Source organism: Oxyura jamaicensis, chromosome 18, assembly GCF_011077185.1.
Source record: "Oxyura jamaicensis isolate SHBP4307 breed ruddy duck chromosome 18, BPBGC_Ojam_1.0, whole genome shotgun sequence".
Lineage (NCBI taxonomy): Eukaryota > Metazoa > Chordata > Aves > Anseriformes > Anatidae > Oxyura > Oxyura jamaicensis.
The window spans coordinates 10,877,251-10,893,192 of record NC_048910.1 but is presented as its reverse complement, the minus strand read 5'-3'; positions in this window follow the sequence as shown (position 1 = coordinate 10,893,192).

Below are 15,942 nucleotides of genomic sequence, written 5' to 3'. Positions count from 1 at the left end.
ATAGATAGATAGATAGATAGATAGATAGATAGATAGATAGATAGATAGCTGATTACTGGTTCTGTTCTTACTACTTCACACTTGATCACAGTGAAATTCCAAGAATATAAAGCTAATCTTTCAATTCAAGTGGGATTTCAAGCTTGACTCTTTCTCACTTTTAAAAAATGCAAATAACTAATTTGAGTCAGGATAGAGACCTTTTGAATACCAAAGTAATATTAAAATGAAAACATAGTTTCATGTTATGCAAGTATCAATATCCATTGATTAAGGTCTGATCTTTCAAAAAATAACATGTAATAGTTATTCACTTTAAATGTTAACTACTGTTAACTGGTAGGCATGTTGGCTGCTTTTTAAATAACTTAATTGCTTTTCAAAACATTTGTGGTGAGAAGGAAACTCCAAACGTATGGGACAAAGCTCTATTCATATTAATAGCAGGCAGTACTGTCCCAGACCACTGTACAGCACGGCACAGCATGGACTTGGGGTTTTATTGAAGAGCTTGGAGTCATGGAGGTTTAATTCTATGTCCTTCTTTGCTTCTTTATCTTCATCTTCTCCTCTTTGTTTCTCAGTTTTGCCAGCTATAAACCACAGATAATAAAGCTGACAAACCAGCCTAGGTCTAAAAAACAGACTTTTGGCTTTTCAGATTGTCAAAAACTTTCAACTGTGTGTTCTTCATACCATGAACATTTTACCTGGTCAGATGATTTCTATAATTGATGTCAGAAATTGATATAAAATTTCTGAAAATAAAAGTGCTATTTCAAAGCAGTTGCAAGACTTGAAGGAATCTGATCAGCTATAGTAAATAACCAGGAACTTCATTAATTTTCACTGCATATCTGGATATAATATTTATAGTTAGAAATACATACAGCTTTTATCTCTGTATGCAAACCAACATCAATTCCAGAGAATATAAATCTTTCAATTAAAAGTCTTTGAACTGAAAATGTGCCTGCTGTGAGTAACTTAAGATGTAAGTGTATCAAGTGGCATGGGCACCAAATTAAAATTGATAAATGAATTATTAAAATTCTAGTCAAGCAGAATTTCCTTTATTTCTGCTTCTGTAAGTAGAATTGGGAAACCTTTCTAGTTAGGAAATCCATGAAGGTATAGAACGGGAGCTAAAGCAACTGCAGCATCCATCAGGCAGGTTTGTGAAGGATGAAACCCCACCACAGGTGCTGGCACATGCTCTATGGCCAGCCCCACACCCTTTGCAAGCCCAAGCTCACCATTGCTGCACTCTTGTTAGAATTATTTTTCCTCTGTAGCTCAGACAGAACAGCAACATTTGCTTTTCTCTCTCTTTTTTTTTTTTTTTTTTTTTTTTTTTTGTAATATTCATGTAGACGACCACTTGCCAAGCACACCATCACACTTTCCATTCTCCTCAAAGGAAGAAGAAAAGAGAAGTGATGCTACTTGTAAACCTTGTTTCCATGTCATTCTTTTTTTTTTATTATTATTATTTTTTTTCTTTTCTTTTCTTTTTTCTTTTTTTTTTTTTTTTGTCACTTTATTTTAGCACACCAGTAAAACTCTACCACATAACCAACTTTTAATTTAGGCCAGCTGACAAATACAGCCTAATAATAGCTTAACAACAAATAACTGTGGAAAGGACAGTCTGTATTGATATTAAGCTATTTAAAATGCCTCGTTTCCCTCTAATTATAAAAAGAAAAGCAACTGAAAACAAAGTAAAGGTGTGGTACAACCATTAGCACCTAACCAAAATTCCTACACACAACCTCCCAGGAGTGTGGATTCGGCTAGAGTACAAGTAAAATACAAAGTGCCCAAGCTTTTGTTTTATAAGGCAAAAAAAGCTAACCAAAGTGTACTTTGTAATTCTCTTGCTAAGGCAATATTTAGGAGAGAGAGAATGGGCCTGACCAGCAAATAATTACTCAGCAAAAAATATGTACAGGTGAAATGAAACTTCATCTTGAGTTTGGAACATTTTAGCCTTTGAATGCATTTGCAAGAAAATTGCAGCAAATTTCCAATGAAACTTCTCCCATCGCATCCCTTAAGGTTCCACCTCATAATGTCAACATGAAAAATTTTCAGTTGTGAGGGAAGTATATATATATTTTTCCTGCACAAAATATTTTGCCAAAAAAATATAGCAGAGCTGCAAGATCTTTCAAGCATCTCTTTGGGTGTCCTAATCTCCATCATTTATAGAAAAAATGTAATTTTCTTAGTTTCAAATTGTTTTTACGTTAGACAGTATTTAAACTATCTATCTACATATGGGTCAGTCAGGGAGGGCATGAGTAGTGCAACTTTGGGTCATATCCCAAGGAAAAGACCGTATGAAATCCTTGGAAGTGCCAGGAAAATGAAGGGACATCTGGGTTAGGCCCCTTTCTTTCAGTGAAGGTCCCCAGAACACCTTCATAGGTGGCCATAGGCCTGCTCAGAGGAGCTCCATGCAAACCTCTCCCAAAGGGACCTCCTGAACCCATGTTCTGGGGAGCTACAGGGCCAGAGCAGGTGGGACGGGAACTGACACCTGGGCGATGGGCTCAGCACACACATCCATTTCCAGTGACTCTAACAGCTGGGAAGGAATCTTGACAAAACAAATGGCTCCCCATAAACATGTCTAAGGAAATTAAGATGCTACAACTGATCCGCTTTAATAAAATTACGCAGTCGGCTCGGTTTCCAAAGTTAGTTACTGTATTTTCTGCATCACGCCATGCAATTAATCCTTCCTAAAATAAACGGACTGATTAAAATTCCATTATCCTGACAGTTCACAATAAACCATGGGACCAATGATCCCCTTTCTTTTTAACCATTTAAGCCATTATAATTAATTTTGGATTTATGTCATTTGCTGGTAAATGTTACGATCACCTTACTAACTACTTAAACAATTTCAAACAGTTGCACTCGTTCTCAAACATGTTAGCAATGGACAATAATTGAACTATTTAACCTGATTCACATTTCATGAAGTTTCCTTTGTACACAAAGCTCAGTATTGAGTTGCTGGGGTCTAGTTTGTTTGCCTTTTTTTTTTCAGTATCTAATTAAATGTTCATTAAAAAAAAAAAAAGTTAACACTGGAAAAAAATGGGGAAGTGTCTCAGTTTGCCTTCATGATTATTTTTGTCTCACATTCAATTTGTGAGTGGAAAGAGACCTCCTGAAGAACATTCTTTTATATTATTATTTCAAACATACTAAAATAATGCCAATATTTTTCTTACCAATTTTTCTGCAATTTACTTTTGCCCAAAGTCAACCTTCCTTAGCATGCCCTCTGTTTTAGGATGACAACCACTACACTCATAAAAACCCATGAAGTTATAACCATTTTTCCCAACGGAATCACCTTTTGCTCAGATGGCTCTAGTTTTTACAGCAAACACACCAAGAAATGAAACCAATCCAACAATCAAGCTTATTCCAGGTAAAACTATTTGAGATTTCCTTTGGCCTCTTTCTGCCATCCCTCCTGGCTCAGCCGTGCCAGAGCTTAGCCCATCAGACCCCACCATCCTGGCTCACTGGGAGGGCGCTTGGCCATCACCTCTCTCCAGCACCCGATAATCTCCCAGTTCTCATGACAATTGTATCAGAAGGTGGATTTACTAAATCAACTGCTCTCTTGCCTGTATTTTGGGGGCACAATTTCTTCTGTACATTAAAATTTCCAAAAAGAAATCTAAATAAAAAATGAGGTGATACAATGCTAATAAAATTACCACTTAAATAGACTGGTCTTGGTTTTGGAAAAGAATTTCAAAATTTTAGCTGTGATTCAAAAACTGTGATTGCAAACAGAGATATAATCTCCAAATATTTTAGAAGGTGGAAATCCATTTTCTAACCAGCCCTACTTATGACTGGGTAGATGGTTTACTTATCCAAACTAACACTGACCTTCAAAAATGTTAGGGTTGATGTCAGTGTTTGGGCTGAGGTTTGGTTTGGCTAGTTCTTATTTTTCCATAGCAGTTTACCCATCCCTAGAAGAGATGCAGCTCTGAAATTAAATAAAAAGAATAATACTAAGCACACATAGGCCAAACTGAGCTTCTACTTAATAAAAATAATTAAAAAAAAAACTCTTTAACTCATCTTTATCTGGTTGCGCACAGTGCTTTTTAACACAGCAGCTGATCACATTATGAAAACCATCAGCCATAATATCAATGCCTGATGAAAAGGAGGAAAGAAAACAGATTTATTAAACAGCTAAACTTTGTTTACATTGATAAATGAGCCTTTCTAGAGATCCCAAAGTTCATTTTAAAACCCCTTTTTAGCAGCTATGTAGCTGGCCAGCTGCGGGAGCCTCCTGGGATTCCCCCAGTGTCGTTCGCAGAAACCTTCCTTCTAAGTTTTTCCCGAGGTCTCCTGAGCTGTGCCCAGGTGCTGAGATTTAAGGATGTGCTATTCCTCACATCGGCTGCACAGGATGGACTCTCGCCCATACTGTCAGCACCCTGTGAACAAGAAAAGGCCTTCTTTGTGTGCTCTCTCAAGGCCCTGCACTGTGGCTATCTCATTCTGTTTCGAATTAACATTGGTGGCGATTTCCGCTGGGTTTGCTTTGTAGAAAGACCTCTATGTTCTGCGGCGGCTCTCCGATTGCAGGGCGCCATGGGAGGCTGCAGGCAGATGCAAATAGTGTTGTCTCAGTTCACTCCCGTGGTTTTGCTCGCCTAGGAGGCTCAGAAGCAAGAGATGAGGGTTTGGCCATTAGCAGGCCAAGTGGACAGAAAGAACAGAAAACTGGGGTTTAAGATATAGGGCGAGCTTTGCATGATGTGCTTTGTGCTGAACAGCGATGAATGTAACACTGAGTGCAAAAATGTTGTCTTCCTTCCTTTGGCCTCCAGAAAGGATGGAATGGTGGTGTGTATTCCTTGGGATAGCTGCAGAAATTTAGTGCTACAAAATATGTAGGACAGGATACAAAAGCCCAATAGTATCTAGTGAAAGAGCTGCAGCGAGTATTAGATCACAACCTAGACGTGATATAAATTTTAATCCAAGGTGAAGTGTTTAGACAAATCATTCCTGAGTCGTGCTCCAATCTCAGAGGTCCCATGTATTCCAACCACCGGGAAACGTGCGGAGCGAGGGGCAGCGCCTGGCAAGGAGTGCCGACTTCCTGCGGCTGCATTTTCCTGCACTCGTAGCAAGATCACAGACAATATATATAGGCCTGTACAAACATACAAGGATGATTAATACTTCCTTGTGATTAATGGCATGTTTACTCCAAGGAATTACTCAATAATTACATGAATGTTTTTCCAATCCTTTGATATATTTTATTACTTTACAGCAAGCTGCACCGTAGATGCATCATGAGATATGGAAAAAAGCCAGGGTCAAAGCTGTGCTTCTGATGCCGTGTCACCAGCACTGCTCATGGCCACAGAAACCCTCTCAACAGCTTGGTTCAGCCTCATGGGCTGTGAATCGCCCCGTGGTGGCTGAGCTGACAGTACAGAAAGTACAAAAAGACTTGTCCATGTATATATTTGGTAGAAACCAGTTTCAAAAAGGGAAGAGTATTGTACTCAAATTGTGCCCACAGTCCCAGAATAGAGGATGTTTTTGCAAAAGCAGACAGGAGAGTTAACTTGTTGACACTGTACTTTAAACAGTAGGATTCAAAGTCAACAGAGGGTTGGTGAAAATATCTCTTCAGATTTATTTATTTAATTGCATTAAACAAAACTTGCCTTTACTTCCCAATAAACCAACAAATAAACCAAAACCAGACCAGTTTTGCCAACATATTCCAGTTTGGCAATGAAGATTTAATGCTGTTCAATCAGCATGGTTTTGGGGTAAAATATCTGAAGAATATTTTGCATGTCATGTATTTTTCAGGCATGCATCTAGCAGCTCGGTGGAACCGTAAGCATTATGCCCCGGCGGTCTTCTTCATTGCTCCCAGGAGCACTGGGGAACAAGCAAGGCTTGAGACCTTAAACAGAAAACAGCCAAAGCAGCTCCGCAATAGCATTAAATGTGCATCAGTGCACACACACGCGCTCACATACATATACTATTTTTCCTCCTTCCGTTTCCTTTTTCCTCTCCTCTTTACCACTGCACTTCTCAAGGCAATGTTTTATGGAACATATCTCTTAACAAGCAAATGATATTTGTAAATACAAGCAAATGTTATTTGTAAATACAGTTATAGTTAATAATAATTACACTCTGCATTTTCAGGTAGATTGCAAGCTATGTGAAATGTGGAAACTTACAGCAGGAAATACATTTTTGTTTATGTTTTGTGTAAACCTGTTTATGAATTAAACGTTAAAAAGTCAAAAAAACATTATAATGATCACTATTTATCTAAAATATTATAAAAATGCAAATAATCGTATAATGGCATATTATATAATACTATTTATATTATATATTATATATATAATATAATATTTTAAAACATTTTCCCTCACAGCATTTTATTATAATGGCAAACAATCTAGCACATACAGTGGTCTGAGCACAGTAGGCTTACTGGAAAGGAAATGCAAGTTTCAAAATGTATATGCTGTATCCAATTGCATTACAGATACAGCTTTAGCTATTACAAACTATTTTCTTAATGACTGTCTAGAGGAAAAAGATCACTGAAATGGTGGATTAGACATCTCTTATAATTGTTCATTTAAAAACCCATTCATCTCCTCTGGACTCCATGGTGAATTGCTATAGACAGACCAGACTTTAGAACCATTATGAAAATGCAGGACTTGGGCAGGAAGAGCTCAGGTGGGAGGAGATACCAAAAGTGAAGGGAAATGTTAAAAAAAAATAATAATAAAAAAAAAAATTAATAATTTCCTCCACCCTCCACCCAGCCCTGAAGGATGATGCCCACTTTAAGGAATCCCACAATGATAAATGGGTTTCCTATCACCACACTGATCCAGAAATCATTTTGTTGTCCTTATAACATATGTAATTCTCCCCATCTCCTTCCAAGGACATAAACTATTTCAGGTTTATGCCTGAGCAACCTTTAGGCACCTTACAGGATATTTGGGAGTATTCTGAATTCAGGCGTCTGTTTTCTAGCTTCTCTGGTGCAAAGAGGAATGGATTTATATTTAGTCTGTGATTCTGTGACTATTTTATAAACACAAGAGTTCTGAGACAAAATAATAATAATGTGAAAATGGACCAACCGCAGTGATGGCAAATATATGGATCACATTTTAGTTTACAGTTACACAGAAAATGTTTTGCTAAAGTGGTGGTCCATAATGTAAGACTCACTTTTAATTACCCAGTACACTCATATTTTAGTCCAAAAGTAAATAGATAACAGAGATAGAAAGAAGGACAAGAATTCAGTGATCATGAAGTCACTGACCAGACAACTGAAATGACATATTTTATTAATTTAACTTTGGCTGCATAGCCATAGCATTCCATTGCCTGCATAGGAATGTTTGATTTTAAGTTTTTATCTTTCCAGAGAATATTTTTTGCCCTTCAATATGTGAAGGCTTTTTGTCAGTTAAATTTCAAACTGCAAATACTGTTTACTATTATTTTTAAATTAACGTTAAAATTATTAGATAAGAGATGAGGGTAATGAAATAGGAAACAATAACATTTACTTTTCCTTGTCCAGTAAATAATAAATATTTTAGATTTCTTACTTTAACTGTTCATTTGACTTTCCAGTCAGAAGCATTATTAGTAAATATATAGTTTGTTAGTATATTAGTAAAGAATCGCTATAGGAAAAGACTAGAAGTTAAATTACATTTTCAGCTATCTTGACATGCCGTATTTGGCACAGCTTTCTCAGTGAACAGGCTGGTCTATATATTTCTGAGGAATTAAAACCATATGGCAACACCTTAAAAAAAAGCCCTTCCCTGGAAGCATCCTTGGTGTTTTCAAAATGTATGTGAATTAAATATAGTCATATTTATTTAGAAAGGATCTGTTCAGATTAGATATAGGCCCTCACTTCTGCTTCAAGAATGAAACTGCCAATATAGTGCTCTAAGTCAAAACTTAGTGACTTTGTTTCTGGTAATAGCCTCTTCGTCTCTAAATTGAACAATGTATTTTATTTTGGCTAAGCTCAACTTTAGTGATGACTGTTAAATTAGGGCATTGATTAGAGAATGGGAACTTTCCCCAGCCAAGCCAGATAACTGGTATGATAATATTATCACTTAAAGGAGATTCCGGTTTTCAGTGTCATTGGAAGGACTTCAGAAGACTTTAAATTAAGAGAAACTATTTGGATAGATATTAGCTAGTGCTCTGTGAATCAGTACTGAAACGGGCTCGGAGCATCCTTAGTTTAAGGGCAGCTGGCATGTGCAGGAGGCAGGAGACCTCAGAGCTGATGAGGCATAGAGCTCCTTGCAAAAAAATCACATTTAGGAAACAGGACCAGGAAGGTGGCACAAGTGAGCTCATGGACCTTGCATGTGTCCCTTCTGGACAGATACAGTAGTACTCCTTAAGTTTATCAAGGGTTGTCTAATATTAATATTTAGGAGGTCTCCAGTCTCTTCAAGGCAATGAGCAGGAGCTGGGTCACAGTGCCTTCTCTTCCTCACTCAATTGAGCTGGAAAAAGGTGCCTCTCTTGTCGAATGACCTGCTGACATTACAAGCTTTGACAAGAACAGAAAACTCCTCCAACTCCTACCCAGCCCAATATGTGGTCAAATATATGACTTAAGCGGAAAGCATTTGATTAGATGAATGTAGGTATATAAAACCATTCAATTTGGTATAGATATTTTGATATAGGAAACATATTTTCAATTTTGTATTTTATGTCAGTAAGGAAGCATGTAAAAACTTTTCAGCAACATAATACCCTAAAAACTAAAGCCCTCAATTTTCCCCCTCCTCTTTTCCTATATACTTCTTGTATATTTGCACATTGGGCTATGATGACAATTAGTTCTGTGCTACGGGACTGGATTGATTTCGCTTTCTGGGTCTCGTCCAGCTAAAACGTTACAGGTTCAAATACAGAAGCCTCTGGTTAATGAACTCCAGAAAGTGTAAAATACTGAGGCCCTGCAGTTACACGATCACCCTTCCGAACAGAAGCACTAATATCTAACAAGGCGAGCTACTGTTCTACCCTTTAGAAGAAGCTCATAAAAAGTAGGTTTAATTTGTCTGGGAAAAATAGACTTTAAAAAAAGTGGTATAAGTTCCCTGGTGGAAAAACATGCTTCTATTATGAAGCCTTCCCACCAAATGTCTTGGAAATTAGGCAAAGTTAACATGTCCAGTTGGAGCTGAGCCAGGAACTGAACAGTGGATGTTCTCTTGTAAAAATCCTGAAAGCTGCAAGTAACCCATAAACAGTTTGCAGAGTGAGTCAAAATGGACCATTTTATGTTCCCTAATGGAAATACAGCTTATTTGTACATGGATTCAAAGTAACAATGTGATGTCATCAAATGATTTAAGGTCAGAAGCATAGCAAGAATCAATATACAGTGGTGGATGGAAACATCCTATTCTTACTGAAGTATTTTGGAGGAACCACTAGCACTAGGGTTTGTCTTGGCCCTTCGGAGCTAGTACAGGAAAACCTCAGCAGCTCTATTCCTGGAATTGTAAGGTGGGAAGTTTACTGTAACCATCAGTCTAAGGTGGGCTTCCAGGACTATTAGTGAAGTTTGCATTTGCCTCAGAAGAAAAGAGAAATTTGCCATAGAAAAGCACACCTCTGGCTAACATGGCCAAACAATCAGCATTCAGCCTTATCTCCAGAATTAACACTGAAATTTGCAGGTCAGATTCAGAGCACAAATGGGTTTGACTCAGGTATTCTAGTTCACAGATTTGCTGTCGAAAAAAATGCACACCTGAAAAAAGTCTCCCTTGAGGATCAAGCTTCCTCTAAAGCAAGGGGAGGCGGGATGTCCCTCAACCTTTGACTTACTGCCAGAGGCCCTTTTCTTGCATTCTGAAATGTGAGATTTGATCTCTACTTTCACAATATGATTTTAATTTGTAAAGTGGTTTTGAGCCTGTGGCAGAAAATTCAGAAGGTTGAAGTGTTGTCCAGCACTGATACGTGTTTTTTCCAAAACTTTAGAACCAGATGGGCTAAGAAGAGTCCTTCCACATGTCTTTGAAAGTCAGAAAACAGGAGCAGAAAGTTCAAATGAGGTGCTTGCAAACAAATAAATATGCAATTTTTGCCTAGATAATATAACTCCCATAGATTATTTAGAGCAGCAAAAGCTTGTTCATCAGCAGTTATCTTCTTAACTTGAAGTAAAGTTTGACAGTTGCTCTTGAGCCATTTCTATTATTTATCTCATGCCATTTAGTTCATTACTATTATACTTAATTACAATGATAAGAAAACATAAAAACATACACACCTTTTGGATTTGGATCTTGCTTTGCACTTAGTTATAATAGTTATTTATTTATTTATTTATATTTTTTAAAGAACTTACTATATACTGGTCTAGCTCAAAAGCCAATACACAATCTCTAATTAAGGATGAGGATGAATTTTGGTGAACTTATATCTGAACTACATTTTCTGGTCTCAGTAGGAATATTAAAAATTTCGTAAGAAATGGTATAGCTGACATGAGTGGATAAATGGAGAATATAAGTAATCATTAGAAAGGATTCTAATTAAATAACAAAACTGAAGATTCAGGCATGGATCACAGAGAACACTCAGGTATCTCCCCAGGATATTGCAATCTTCTTTACAGTCCCAGCTGGCTTTCCTTTACAGATGTTTTCCTACGTGGTTTGGGGAACTGAGTAGGTTGACTACAGACTACAGCAAAATGACATGAGATTACCAAGGTCAGATGGAGGTAAATGGCAGAATATAGTAGATTTTTATTCCCTGACTTCCAATTCATGGGTCTTTCCTTATTGCATGGATTGCATGGTCCATCTTGTCTAAGAAAATTTCTGAAATGAGTTGAGAGCTTGCTCTTTGAAAAGATATGGGAAATATTCACTCATTTATTGAGAAATTTTTGGGAAGTTGCAACAGTTCATTGTTTACTGCAAAAAAATAAAGCTATAATTTTCAGGTTTATTTATTTTGATGAAAACTTTGGAATCAGTCCTACTTATTTATTTTGCAAGCAGTGAACTCATTTGTCTTTAATTTTGGTGGTAGGTCAGCTGCAGATTCAGTGGAACAAGTCACTATTTAATCACCCTTCTGTATTTCATGGCAGCTGCCAATTAGAAGGTGGGAGAGAGGTACGGATAGGCAAGAACCATCTGGTGTACTCTAAAAGTAGATAATTTAGGAATGACATTTATTTGTATAAAAAATAGTGCCTTCTCTTACCTACCTGTTAGGCATGGCCCTTTCATGAATCTTGCCCACTGTTGCAAGAAAAGCAAATTGGAATAAAATGAGATGCCAAGAACAGCACTTGCTGGTTGGGAACATTACTGTTTTATTATAGGAAAATGCCTGTATCACACTCATAAAGAAACTATTAAAAATGTAGGTAGGCTACCCTTTCTACCTCCTTCCACATACCCACACCTACGCACAAAACCTTCCTTTCTTCTGAGCCCCAGTTTCAGCCAATTTCTTTATGAGGGTTGTGTCTAACCGAGCATCAGGAAAGTCACAGACAAAGAAGGGCATGAGTGGGAGGAATCATACTGTTGCCATTACGATTCCATAAAATTTCAGTCCAAAAGGTGTAGCTTGGGATACAGTGAGGAGTTCGCTCATACACAAAAAGTCTGCATAGGAAAGGAGTGCCTACAGACCCAAATACACACATCAGCATGTGTTGTCTTATAACCTTTGTACTTGTCCTGCAACAAGAAGACATGATTCTGAAAGATTTAATTAGATACACGCTAAAATGTTGCTGAGAAAGAGAAATTCAAGAGAACTAACAAACTGCCTTCCTCTTCAGCCTTTCAGTTGAGCTGTGTGGAGCTAGAGTTGAGCAGAAGCCACTAAATAAAGCAAGGAATTTAAATGTTGTTTTCTTGCAAGTTGACTGAAACCAAATATACTTGATAACAGGGCTAAGTCCTTGTGGGAACTGAGCCGAGTCTTTCACACATTTCCTCAGGTAGGAAACCGCTGTGCAACATTTCAAAGAAACGTCCCTCCCATTTTTCTTAAAAGAGCTCTTTAGTGACTCCCTAGGTTGTGGTTTCTGAGTCCCACACACTGGACATGCCACTGGTTCTTTACAGGACATGGTATATGGGAGTCTCTCAGAAATATATTTTGCTTCGTTTACAGATCCATACTCCCACCCTGTGGCATTACCCGGCCTGGAAAGCCCACAGGAGACAGAGCTCCTTCGCTCCAGCCAAGCCCATAGCCTTGCTCTTGGGACACGCTCTTGTCTCCAAGCTTAGAAAAAAGGATGGGTCTCAGGGATTACACGGAAAAAAGAGAACACAATTCAAAACTGTCTTAGAGTAACCTTGAGGACAGCAAAACTCAGAGCTCAGTCCTCTTCATGCACAGTAAAAATTGAAATTATGTTCACTGTATCAAGAAAGATCCTCTGGATTTCCACCAGATGGGACACAGGAATTTAACATCTGGAATTCATCCAAAGGCAAAAAGATCTTATAACTATAATGTCTGCGCTAGACTATTTCATTTCTATACAACATTTTCATTTCCAATTAGAATATACATGCACTCAAATCACTGTGCATGTAACTTTCTTATGGCAGCCTCTCACAGAGGGTTAGTACAGCAGTTCTTGAGAACTATTATGGCTTCAGCCTACCGTGGGTTCTCCACATCCAGATTCCCAATTTTTGTTATGCCATTGTAAATCTAGAGAAACTGCAGTGATTTTAGGGAACTCGGGCTAGTGGAAAGCCAAAGTAAATACAATGAGTTGTCAAAGAAGTTATATCACATCTGCACTAGGATAACTGAAAGCATAATTTGCACTATTTTTTAATAATATGGTGTCTTAGCTCATTAAGAATGAGATCCTGCAAGCACTTACATACGTGAGTAACTTCCTTCGTGAAAGTAGACCCTGTGCTGTCTACTTTTGTGAAGAATGCCAATATGCCAGACGTTGGGACTTCAGTAGAAACCACCCTGACTTACACCAGCTAAAGCTCTGGTTTACCGTGCTCATACAGAAAAATGTCTGCTGTATTGGGTCCTTCTGATAATGTACCCAGTACCCATATGATAAAAATAATAGCTAAGAAGCATTGTTACAGGTTTCTGGCAAACACTGTAAATCTGTAGAGCAGAAAATCTTGAGACTTAGGGATGGGGTAGTGGGGATGGTAAAAGATCTGAAAATAGGATTGGCTTTGAGTGACAGTCTCAGTCAGATGAGAGATGAAACTTTTGGCTCCTTTGAACTATTTGGCATTGAAATCATACAAAAGCTTGGAAGGAAGTTACAATTCAGAAACAAATCCTTCATGTTTGGATAATCTTCTTGCTAGCAGAATCTGATCCCTCAATCCTCCTTCCTGTGAACCAACAATAAAGATAACTCCTGTCACAGCCGCTGCTGTTACTACAATGGAGCAGAACAGTCTTCCCAGCCAGCTGTATCCCACCACAGCAACAAACACTCATCACCACATTTATATTTCAGAAGAGTAAAAGATGTTACATCTTCCCTAAACAGTGTCCTGGTAGCTCCAGGCCCACTGGGAACAGATGAGCAAAATGAGAGCAATTGAAAGGATAAATTCAAAGGTGAGATTTTGGTCCCATTAAATTCAGTGGTAACACTCTCACTGTCCTCTAAATGGCAATGGTTTTGCCCCAGATTAGATTCCAGTGACACAATTTTCCATGGTGGCATGGCATGACTGAGGTAGAGCATTGCATTCAGCTCCTTCCATCTAAATTATTTCTGGGGTATAGGAATGAAGAACGGAGTTTGTTGGGGGTTTGTTTTCAATGAAAAGGTATTCCAATATACCTTTAAAAAATATGTTCCAGAGAAAACATAAGGAAATTAAGTTTGGATATGGCTACACAGCCATTCCCCCCCGCCCCCAGCCCAGATTCACTTAGAGACATTAAACGGCATCTTGATATTTCATTTTGAAGGCTCCTTTCTTCAGCCTTTTAGAAACAAATTTTACCTTGCATAGAGTTGTAAATAAAAAAGTAACAAAATCAATTCATCATGGACTTCTATGAAGTGAAGAGAAAGCTAGCACACAGGATCGGTTATAAATTGATTTCTGAAGGCATAAGGACCAATAAAGCACATTTCTTATTTGCCCCCATCTACTTGCGTGGAGTTTCCTACAGGTCAGAAGGCACACGAGCTAAGGTCAACCCCTAGGGTGTATAATTTGCAACACAGTGCCTTCATTTCAGAGCTTCCCTGCCACAAGGCGCAAATATGTTTTCCTTGGCCAGAGGAACTGTATGAAATAAATTATTCTGCAGCCAGTCTGACAGAGCTGGGCATGGGGTACAGAGAACTGGACAATTTCCCAGTGGCCTCTTGCCTAGAATTTGTTCTGAATACATGAAGCTGAGAAGGATTTGCAGAAGACAGATGTGGAGAGTGCGCATTAATTCCCAATTCAAGTTTATCTCTTCATGTCACAAAAGGACAACGAGTTGCTTCAGCAAATCTCACTTAGCAGAACGTGATGTGACTTCTGCCATAGCTGGGAAACTCAAATGTATCTATGCCTTAGCATGTTTAAGGTGCTTGCTCTCCAGCATGGTGTCTTATCATATATTTCACGGGTGTACAGAACGACTTCTAGGTTAAATTCGTTGCTGGTGCAAGTCTATCAAAGCCATGTGTGCAGGGCTCTTGTCACAGGTTACGTGACAGTGTGAACCTTACGGCAATAGTGCTTATCTGATAAAGGGGAAAAAAACAGCACATGCAATATTCCTTTTGTTTTGAAATACATGCTTCCATTTTGACCAGAAAAAAAGACAAAAAAAAAAAAACAAAAAACCTTAGCTTTTGCTTTTAGACATTGAAGGTCAGATTTAAAAAGCTATTTTGGTGAAGAAAGTCAGCAAGATGAACTTATGGAGCTTTGCTTTTAAAAATACACTTGTGTATGATCATAAGTAAATACTCTCTTCTGTTCTGTTTGACTCTAGACATGTACCAGTCCTGTCTCCCAGATCTTCAATATATTTAATGTTTAAATGCACACATACAACAAATGCAGGGAAGACAGGGCAGGGAGGAAGGAAATGGGGAGAGGGGAGACAAGAACTACTGGTGTAGTTAATACAAAAATATTTAAAAGCTAACCAACTTACTGAGTTTACTATTGGGAAAAAAATAATGTAATGAGAATTTGCCATTTATACGATCATATGTTATGACATTACAGTGATACAGACTTTTGGCTTTCTCAAGAAATAGACATGCAGATATTGCTTAACAGACAATGCTATTCAAAGACACTAGCCCCTCAGGCAGAAAGGCAATTTATGCTAACTAGGGGATTTTATATCTGTAGAAAAATGTACATTGTGCCAGCAGGTGGAAAATAACCACTCTCTTTAATATATAGTCTTAGCATGCAAAAGTTGAAATACTAACACTATTGAACACAGACCTACAATCACCTCTTTCTGTCCTGCAAGAATTGATGCAATTTCACAGAATCCACCCTAGCAGTTTATGAATTTGCTAAATAAAATACAATAGTCCTGTTAGTAAAGTCAGGCATCTTTCTGTCCTGTGTCAGTTGTTTCAGTGCTTCTTGATAATATCTGTTATCTACCCAGAAGCTGGCTGAGAATCCCAGCTACTACAACAGGTGACATCAAGGCACAACAGCCTTTTCTGCATATTTTGCATGTTCCCCATGTCCCCCAGTCTGAAAGGTAGCAGCTGCCCCATATGTCTAGGAAGCTGCAGAAAATATCCCCTCAAAAAATCTCCCCACAATTATGTGCTTGAGTGGC